This window comes from Adiantum capillus-veneris, chromosome 17, assembly GCF_014529385.1.
Source record: "Adiantum capillus-veneris isolate H3 chromosome 17, ASM1452938v2, whole genome shotgun sequence".
NCBI lineage: Eukaryota > Viridiplantae > Streptophyta > Polypodiopsida > Polypodiales > Pteridaceae > Adiantum > Adiantum capillus-veneris.
Window position 1 is genome coordinate 39,668,360 of NC_140947.1, and position 11,525 is coordinate 39,679,884.

Consider the following 11,525-nt stretch of genomic DNA (forward strand, 5'->3'; position numbering starts at 1 on the left):
ATCCACCCGATGTCTTGGAAACTCCTAACCATCTGATTCTTCACCATCACCATCTCCATGCTTGCCTCCATACTTGTAACACCCTCAATCCGAGCATCGTCAAGCCCTTCCATAAAAAGTAGGCTAGATGGCTCAACCATCACCCTTGCATGCTGACTTCACCGTTTTGCTCTTCAAGCACTTGTCCTACTACCACATCCTCAGATAAAGAAGAAAGAGAACATTCCAGGCCGCATTACCCTGAGTATAGCATCGATCGACTCTCCCTCTTCATAAGAGCATGTACACCCAGTGTGCCGAGATTCATCACCATCCATCTCCACCAAACTTGAACATGGGTCCACTTCATTATAGCTACAAGGTACCATATTTATATGCGTGTCTTCATTAGTAGGTTTGGATGCTTACACTTTGTTTCCATCCTGGTTTCCATTTAGCATAACCGCTTGCACAGGCTCTTGCTCCTCACACATATCTTTCACATCTTTCTCCACATGCAAGAGATCAAACTCCTCATACCTCAAATGGAAAGAATCTATCTCCCAGGTTGTATCTACATCCAGAGAACTGCTATAGCCTACTTCCACCTCCTCTTCTATTTCGAGAACCAATATTTTTTCTATCTCCACTACAACCTCACCTTCTGATCGCTAGCACAAACCAATGAAACCTGATCAACCATACATGAGCCTGCTCATATCTCTTTCACCTTGTTTGGTAGATTTGTCACCTCTCAATAGCTGGAACCTCTATAATCGACATCTTGGGCATAGAAACAACTCTATCCCTCTGTATCCAAAGAACCCTCCACTCATCTCGCATCGCCATATACTCCTGTACCCGCTTTCCACTGCTTTAACTGGCCTTGCCACCATTGCTCTTGACAAACCTTGCCTAGATTGGCACTTCTTCAAAATCTTTTTGGTTCAATCTCTTGCATAAGCCACTGCTTCTACATACGACACATGCACATCCACTTCAAGTTTATCTGAACCTCCTCATGCAATCAATCCATAAACTTGCTCAGATTTAAGAAATCAACATTTTTTGCAGCAAGTACCTTGATAAGATGTTCCCAAATTCCCTCAAATTCTCACTCAAATTCTTAACAATGCTCATCCAAGATTTGCTTCAGACCATCTAGCTTTTGCTTTGCTTCATCCAATCGCACATCCGTGCTCTAAAAGGCTACTTCCAAGGTCACCCAATCCATCTTTTCTTCTTCATATAATCCATCATACCATTTATTTGCATTACCATGTACTAAGAGTTGAAAAATTTGAATCGTACCCTCAATAATTTGCTCTCTAGTAGAAATATTCCATAATCCTGAAGCCAAGTTTTCGCTTCTTCAACCTCAATGAAAATAAAAAAACTCAACCATATCTTTTTTCAACATCACTTGATCTTCAGAAATTGCACATCTAGCATCTCCAAAACCACAAATTCACCCTTAAATACGAGAAATTAGATGATCTTCAGTGGGGCCACTAGAAGATGGAAGGCTTGGGGGGGTCACTATATAGAGATCTTGTATAGCACATGCATTCAAGAGGTATTTATAAAACCCCCTATTATACACTATTTGAGATATACAGAGACCCCTTATGTACCACTTTTCTTGATAAAAAGACCCCTTATGTACTAAAATTTTCACTTTTTCAATTTAAAACACCTATCTGTAGGTATATTTGCTATAAATTCATAAGAGAAATTAACCCCTTTTGTTGATCGCACGTGCTATTCTACATATTGTCGAGTGAACCCCTCCGAGATGGAAGGGGGGAAGGGAAAACACACTCAACAATACACACACACACCTCTCTATAGCTCATATGGAATCACTGCACCCCAAGCCTCTCGAGAAACGATATCAAACAACCAAAACTCATTGCAATCACTCATTTGCGCACACCCAAGTCCACAATCACACACAATATCACAAATTAATGCATCTCAACCATTGTAATCGCTTCTCAATTCTCAACCATGCACACAACACCTCCCCCCCCCCCTTTCTCTCTCTCTCTCTCTCTCTCTCTCTCTCTCTCTCTCTCTCTCTCTCTCTCTCTCTCTCTCTCTCTGTGCACACACCAATTGATTTGGGGTGCTCAAACAAATGCAACACACACCGACACCTTTAAACAAGAGAAAAGAAGAAAATAAGGGATGAGGCAGACAACACTAGAGACGATGTGATCAAAGCTTGCTTCTTTTCCAAGTGATTGGGTATGGTGGAGCCTACACAAAAAGGCTCTCTCAAAGATCTCTCTCCTTTTATCTTCTTCTCATACGCTGAAAAAGTAGCAGGTTATGAAAAGTGAAATATCTTCCATATGGTGCCAAATTGACTTTCATGTGTGATATGTACAAATGTCTAGAACGGCCTTTTTCTTAAGACTAGGAGCATTTTTAGAAAAAACGAGTTTTGCAAAAAAATTAGAGAATAGGACTTTTTGACCCTCTTCATGCAGGAAAGTTAAGTCACTCATCCAATTTCTTTTTCACCACCCACCACATGGACTTCACTTCCCAACTTGCCTTGCATGGCCTAAGAGGCATTTCACATGACATTACTTTTCACATTTTATGGCATCCTTGACATTACTTTCCACATTTCTAGCATTGACACTTTTTTGTTGCACCGTCGATGTGAGTGGGGCTCACCTACCCTGCAAGTTATTGAGGAATTTTTCACTACCCCTCGGATTTGGCACATGTTTAAAAGCAGGTCTATAGTGGAGCTTCTCACATGGCATGCTAACCACCAGTCTAATGATGGAATGATGATCATCAACTGTAATATTCCACCATGGGAGACAACCAATGAGGGCAATATACTTCTTTTTTTTCTTGTGAGAGGGAAGTCCAAAGTGAAAAATATTCATGTATACCTCAAATATTAATGTATACCTCAAGTACCTCATCGAGGAGCTGGAGGAGTTATGGAAGGGCATCCCTGTTGTCGATGTTTCACTTCCAAAGGAAAGGAGAGAGGCCAATGTGAAGGATATCCTTATGTGGAATATGCACGACTATCTTGGTCTTGGAGATATTTTTGGTATGCTGTGTTTATTCTTCTCTCTTTTTCCCATTTGAATTTGAAGATTTTCTCTAGCAATATAATATGAGTGCAGGGTTGTCCGCTTGTCCTACTTGTAGGCCATCATTGGTGATGGAACAACTAGATGCCTTGCACAAAGTAATCTATCCAAACAACCATCATTTTTTGCCCCAAATTCATAGCAAATACAAGGCTTCAACAAATGGGAAGACACCTCTAAAGTGCACAATGACAGACTGGGCAAGCATTTGGGGAAGAGCACTAGAACAGTGATTCACCCCTGTCTACTCCACCAAAAGGTATGTCAAAGATACTTTATATTTTAAAGGCTTCCATATTGGAAGGACTTGAAAATACAACACCTCATGGATCCATGCAAGTTGTTAGAAGCTGGACACACCCTACGGAAAATGACGGCTCGGCAGATTATCATTCTTTTTGTAATTATTCATTTATTAAGAAAACCAGACATTTCACCTTGTAAATATTGGGGCTTACAGAAGTTTCCAGATTGTATCCCAGTTTTGACATTTAGATTGAGTAGATGGTTGATTTGTAACTTTAGGGTTTGAGAATTGTAAGGTATTTATACCACTTTTTGACCTTAATGAAAGGACCTTTTGTCATTTTAAAAAAAGTTTTGAAGTTTGTGAGTGAGCGTACTGTGTACGAGAGAGAGTGTGAGATTCATCTTGACGCTACGTGTGCACCGGTGGTCGGAATCGAGTGCGGAGAAGTACAGCGTGTTGCCCTCGACGAGAGCTACGCGTCGATACCTAATTGTGCGTGTACGGTCCGGTTTTGCGAGCTCCATCTACGAGCTTCAACTTGTGATTCGGTGAGCATACGTTGTTCGATTTTGCATTGCACCATATCCACGCATTCACATTGAGTAGAGCTACACATTAGGCACTTTAGATTTCAGAAACGAAGACCTGCAAATTTCGGCCAGACATCCTACGTGATTTTGCACCGGGTGTTTTGGGTTGGGGTTTTGGTTCATAGACCTTAAGGAGAGTGACCTATTGGTGTTAGTAGGGTCTCCTTCAAGTTCTGTGGTGTTTTGAGATTATTTGATGGATGTTCGGCTCTAGAAAGTTTTGTAGGAAGTTTACTCTTTTGCACTCCTGAAGGCTGTGACTTAGACATTGGGTAGAGACCTCTGTAGGAATTAGTAAGGAGTTGTAGGAATTAGTAAGGAGTCGGTCGAGTGTAGGTTGACACCCTATGCTTGCTTCCACGTGCCTGCGGGTCGAGCTTCGTCCTTAGCTGACAAATCTTGTTAGGTGAGTTCTCGCTGTGCTGACGTTGGATGCAACGTATCCATCCAACATTGGCGCCGCTGTCGGGGACAAAAACGTTAGGTAGGTGACCGAGACTAGTCCTTGAGGATAGGTATTTTTTGGCTTGCCAAGAGTCTCATTTTACATTTAGATAGGATCAGAGGGTGGAGGACTCTCTAGGTCTTAGAGGGATTCTAGGGAGCGTGTGTCTTGCCTAGATCCTTCGACTTAGGTAGGTTTAGGTAGACTGAGATAGTTTTAGATATTAGTTGAGTTCTAGAGTAGGAGTTGGAGTGGTAGAAGTGGTGAGAGGAGATCTTGAGAGTCCAAAGAGGCCAGGAAGCAACCAAAACACCATTATCACCATTTCATATGATGAGTAGGAGTAGAGTAAGTAGGACATCATGATTCAGGATCTAGAGCATTTCATGCATGTATACTTGCTTGGTAGATTTATCACAAGGTTGTAAAAGATGCAAAAAGATGTAGAAGTGTGTTTGAAAGCTGAAGTGAAGTCCAAAAGTTATTGTGAGTGTTTCTGATAGAGCTGCAGAGCATCAGGAGCATTTCTGTCAGGAAAAAAATTAATTTTAAGCCAGGAGACATCCTACGCGTAGGATGTCTACAGGCTATTCTGGTGGGAATTTTGGGATTTTGAGTTGACTAGTGTGTTCAGAAGGTGGGATTTACCCTATTTTCACTTGGAAAGTGGAAATTTGACCATGTCTTGACAGGATAAGGCCAGATAGACTGAAATTGCCAGACATCCTACCCAAATTGTGCCAAAGCATTATTTTAAGACCAAAACCATAGGATGGCTGCATGAGCATGATCTGCATGATATATTGAGTGAGTGAGAGAGGTCTTATCTCATTTGGGTGACAAAATTGGGTTCGAAGAAGACTTTAGCACTTTTGACTGAAAAAGGATAGAACAACTAAAATTGGGGACTTTTGAAATCCAAACCAAAATTTAAGCATACCACTGAGTTGCTGACATCAAGGGGAAGCTGTGGGTCAAGTCTAGGGTCAAACAGGACAAAAAGACATCCTACATGTAGGATGTCGTCTGTGTGATTTTGCACTCCAAACTTGATTGTGAGCATACCAAAGTGATCAGCACCTCAAGGGGATCCTGTGCTTTGAATTTGAAGCCATTCTGATGAAAAAGACATCCTATGCGTAGGATGTCTAAAGAAAGAAATTGAAGCCAAATACTGACTGGGGGCATAGCAAGGTGTTGTATAGCCTGAGGCAAGCCTCCTAGTCAATTTTGGTCCAAATTGGAGTTGATTAGACTGATCAAGACCAGCAGCAGGCTGTCAGAATAGATTTCTGATCCATTGACCAGCTTATAGGTGTCCAAATCAAAAAGTGAAAACAGCTGTGGACTCAGCACATCAAGGGGAATCCATAGTGCAAAAATCCAGACAAAACAGAGCAGGAGACATCGTACGCGTAGGATGTCTACTGGGACCTACTGAGAGAAAATTTGACTAGGCTTAGACAATGAGGTTCCATTTGGCTTAAGGGTTCCAGAACTTCTTTCAGAAGTGAATTTGGATCTTTTTTGTCCATTTGACGGAGCAAAGACTGAATTTAGAATTTTTCACGTAAAATTGACCAACATCAAAGGGAAGTACAGTTCCAGATTAGCAGACCTAATCCAGAACATCAGCCGTGTATAAAATATAGTAGTGGTTGAGATTAAATCTCCAGTTATACCAATCATTACTAAGATAACCTCTAGCAATTAAATTCTTTGATTCGATTGCCGAAATTAAATGCTTGTGTACAGGTATATTCAGCAGCAAAGCAAGAAGTTGTGCGGAGACTGATCCTTTGCCAGGTGAGTGGTTGGATTTGTGATAAATTGCATTGATAAGTTTGATGAATTTAAGATCAGGAAAATACATTTTTAGAGACTAGAAAGTGGTAGGTGACCAAGGTAGCTTAGTGTCCACCGAGGAAAGTGTAACTCAGGCAAGGCTAGATCCACTAGCACCGATTATTGAGGAAGGTAGTGATACTGACACTTCGTCAGACAAATATTTCTTCATGATGGGTAGTCAACAGCCAGGAGGTTTTACCTATGACGGACCAATGCCAGGAGGAAGCACTTCCCTAAATCCTTTGAATGATTCCAAGTTCACTATGATCTTCTTAGAAGGAACAAACTCAAGGGGAGCCCTAGTCTATTCTGACTATCGAGGATGCAAGTGCATTTGTATTGAAGAAAGGCCGGCTCACAGATTGGAGATAATTCGAGTCTATGATGATGGAGATAGATTTTGAGACAAAAAGGGGAACCACTATCTGATAGTTAGTAACCCTGAAGATTACAACAGATATGGAGATAACGTGGCAAAAGGGAAAATGGTTTCAGAAGCTCAAGAACCACCACCAAACATTGATCGACCTGGAGCAATTGTTATGTATGATAAGAAAACAACAAGGGTTTCAACTTATAATGAGAACGTGGGAATCTACAAGCATGAGAGTGAGGGAATAGTCGCTTACTTTCGTTGCAAAGAACCATACTTAACCGAGTTAAGCAACGACAAGGTTCTTTACTTATTCTCCGATGAAACTACAATGGGGAAGGATATTTTTTTTGTTGATAGATATGGGCGAGAATACCATTGCATTCTCCGAGAGGAGGTAGAAAAGACAACACTTCCAGGAGCATCAACATATGCCCCCGACGAAGTGCCAATGGCCACCTACACCCCTAGCAAGTCGACAAATCCCTTTTCAGAGGAGTATGACGCTACCTCACATTCTAACCGACCGTAGACATTCAACAATCAAAACCAACCAGCAACTCAGCCATCATTGCAGGCATGGCTTCGACAGAGTGCAACATTGGAGCAAGACCAAAATCGAGATGGTTATCAAGATGCACGAGGGCTAAGGGATTTTCAAGACCCACCACTCTATTCAAGGTATCAAGAAGAGAGTAAACCAAAAACTCAAGGGTCAACGGAGCCTGGAAGACCACCCATAGAACGAGTTCGAAGAGATGAACCATCTCTTGCAAGAACTGTTAGAAATTATGGCTTACGAGCACCATTGGGAGAGGAACCAGCTTACTACAGAAGACCAGAGGAGGTATATCGATTAGGATGTGGAGATCCAATGATGAGGTTTGTAGACCATCGTAGAATTAGACCTTCTCAAGTGCAAAAATGGGTAAACAAGAAATACACAGGAAACAGAGATCCAAGAGATCATGTAGCAGACTTTGTGCATGTAATTAGAGCTGAAGAGGTGTTAGGTTTCCCTACCCAATTTGCAGGGTTTGGACTAACCCTCGAGGATGACGCTGCTACTTGGTAACAGAGATCCAAGAGATCCTGTAGCAGCCTTTGTGCGTGTAATGAGAGCTGAAGAGGTGTTAGGTTTCCCTACCCAATTTGCAGGGTTTGGACTAACCCTTGAGGATGACGCTGCTACTTGGTTTGACTCTGTGGACCGTAGAGACTTTGAGTCTATGGAGGAGGTGTTTGACAACTTTATCGAGGAATTCTCACAAAGGGGGATAGCTCATAATACTGTCTCACAAATCCATAAATTCAAACAGAAAGATAGAGAATCTGTGCGAAAGACAACCCTAAGACTAAAAAGGTATGTTAAGTTCTGCCCTGTGGAAGAACTGCCAACTCAGTCCAGACTTATGCTTATATTCATCCAAGGACTAAGGAATGCAGATCTCCATAAGGACTTACATATGAAAAGGAGCACGACGTTGAATGAGTTGACCAAGGAGGCTCTTTACCTTGTGGACAATTCTGCAGTCTACAAAGAGGGTGAGTTCAAGGATCTTGACGACGATTCATGTAGAGGAAGTGCTAAAAAAGATTAACTTGTACGCCAAACCCTAGGCTAAACAGCCTAAGTGGTGTGCTATCGAACAAAAATGGACAAACCATGGGACGAAGGAATGTTATTATAACAAGGGATATGTGAGAGAGAGACCTTACGCTCCCCAAGCTCAGGTAGCTTCTCCTCAAGTTCCACCAATGCCTAGGTATCAAGCAGGCAACCTACCAGGACCTGTAGGTGTAGAAAGACCACAAACAGTGTTGGGGCAACAACCACCCCTACCGGGATTACGACCAGTTAGCATAAGATACACACCAACTGTAACCAAATAAGAAGAGAAGGATTTGGTTCCTATGCATGCATATTATGAAGATCCCAATGGATATGAGGCAAACCCTGTCTATTATCCACCAGAAGAACCCTGGACACCAGAACCATGGAGCATGATAGAAAATACAGGACCACCAACAGTTGCACAGGCAGGAGGAGAAGGAAGATATAGCTTAGATGAACGAACATTGTTTTTCATAGCCAACGGAGGCATGGGCGGACAGAGACATGCATACCAACAAAGAGGAGCTCAAGGAGCACCTCAACAACCCAAGGGGCCCTGCTACAAGTGTGGTGGAGACCATTGGCTAAGAGACTGCCCTCATGATGAAATCATTAGAGTCAACGCATATTGCACCGAGTGTGGAGTTACTCATTTGATTCCTGATTACCCTAAGAGCCCGAGAAAAGGAGAAAAAACTACCTTGAACATACTAGAAACCGTGCCTTCAAGTGGAGGGTTAGAAATGAAACAATCATACCTATTCAGGCGGTGACACGAGCCCAAGATCAAAGAATGACGAACGAACCCATCATTGAAGAACCAAAAACCGATGCCCCAAGTTCAGAAACGAAAAATCGGAGAAGCACTTGGAAGGCTAGAAAGGCGCGTATGAAAGCCAGGAAAGAACGAGAGCAAACAGCTCTATCCGAGGAGTTAAAACACACAAAGGATAGATTAGAGCGGTTAGAGGATCTAGCTAGCCTAAACTCACACACCACAACAACCATAGCACCCAAGGAAATAGCAGAACCCAAAAGTGCAGGATCAAGAGGATCAATACTGGCAGACAAGGTAAATGAGCAGTTGGATGCACTTCTAAAAGCTTATGAAGCCAGACTCAAAAAGAACCAAACCCAAGAGCAAAGATGGATGACTTATCCATATGCTGAAATAGAAAAACAGAGGTTGGAAATGTGTAGAAAGATGATTGAAACAACTCACCGCTTGGTAAACCTGCAAATGGGCAAGAAGAACCAGCTCCAACCCCTATCCAACCAACTTTAGAGGAACAAATAGAAACGAAGGAAAGACTCACGAATGCCTATGAGTCTAGGGGAGAGCCTATCATAGTGCCAAATACAACACATAAGGCAAGTGACGAGTTTCATCTTAAAACATTGGCAGAAATGGGTAAGGACTGTAACGGTCTAGATGACCTGTGGAAACAAATCCATGAGGCCAACAGGGTGAGTAACCACATGAACAACACGAGAAAAGAGAAACACGAGATCTTACCTCCTATTGAAGATTTTGAGGCAAGGTCACAAATGAACTTTGATATACATTCACAAGGGGGAGACCAGGGATCAATTAGTTCGGGGCACAGCCAACCAGACTCGCTGAAAACTCTACCCTCTTACCTAGGAGAGTATGAAGCCAAGTCTGAAGTGAGAGAAATGCCATCTCACAGACTTTCTTCTAACAAAGTGATAGACTCACAAGGGTTGATTGAGTTATTGTCCACCCCGGTGGCATGCACAATCACATTAGCCGAACTCCTAAGGTTACGACCAAACATGTGGACCACAATAGGAAAATGCCTAGAAAAATTTGGAGTGAAAGACCCCACCTCGAAGCTTCAGGAAGGGATCAGAGAATTGGACAGGCCTCAACTAAATACTAGGCCAATATCTTTAAACAAGGTTGAGAGTATTGCGAGGGAGAAGATGGAAACACCACGCTACCAGTAGAACTCCAAGGAGTAGTTTCCAAAGCCATTCTTGACAGTGGAGAGGGAATTGCCATCGCCACCATGGAAATCTGGAAAAAATGGGAAAAACCAGTTTTAAGAGCTACCAGAATGAAATTACAATTGGTAGATGGGTTCATGGAGAAGCCTCTAGGACTCTTAGAAAAAGTGATTGTCACTTTGTGTGGAATCAAGTATGAGCATACATTTGCAATAGTCGATTTCTACAAAAAGAACAATTATGAGATCATCTTGGGAAGACCATTCATGTGACAATTGAAGATGGTCCAAGATTGGGGTTACGACCACATGTACCTCAGACATGGTGAGACAACAACCAAAATACACCTGAAAGACCATAGTTACAAGGAAGTGAACCAGACACCAGTGGAAGAGTTTGATTCAGCTATAGTCACAGGATTGGAACTTCGAGCATGGTTAGGGCAACAAAAAGAGCTATGGATGTGCGGAGCTTCACATTGTGGAAGCCTAAAAAGAGAGGAATGAGTCTTAGAAAGAGCTATTGAGGACAAGGAGTATATTCCGGAACCTTTTCCTGAAGATGCCTTGGAACCTCTAGAATGGGAACACATACTAGCAACATTGGATGTCTGTACCATTACAGATAGTCCAACAACAAAGCGACAAGGATGGCTATGATGTGCTACCCTACTACATGATAAGCATTATACCAGGAGGAGATGAGACGATAGAACCACCAGAACAAGAAGAGTTTGATAACTCCTCGAACATCTAGAGGTCAATAACGATGCACATAATGAGTGTTCAGACAACTCAAGAGAGTGTGGGGAGAAAGCAGAAAATATCAAGTTTTATGATTTTGCTAATCAGCACCCTAGACGCCAGGAACGCTATAGGAGAAAACGAGCAGGAAACAAAGAGAGAGAGAACCTGATGCCCAGGATAAAAGGAAAAACTCACTATTTGATGCTTGTAAAAGAAGAGGATTGTGTAAAAGATCAAATATCAGGAAGATTCTCAAAAGTTCGAAGGGAATGAACGCTAGAGGAAAAAAGACAAGTACGAAAAGCTAAAACAGAAACAAAATCTCAAAAATAAAAAAAAGAAACATTAAAAGACCAAGAGTGGACCAAACTGGAGCGTAAACAGAAATACCAAGAACTGAAACGGTCTTTACGAGAGATATGGACTACTGAGGAAGATAGTGATGGTAAAGGGGAGTCAGAGAAGGGAAATATGAATGTACCATCGCACTATCGGAAATTCACCATCCAAGAAAAAAAAATCATAATGACACCCCCAGTCACGGAAAGAACCAACCAGGAATCTTACGATGGGCCAGAAAATG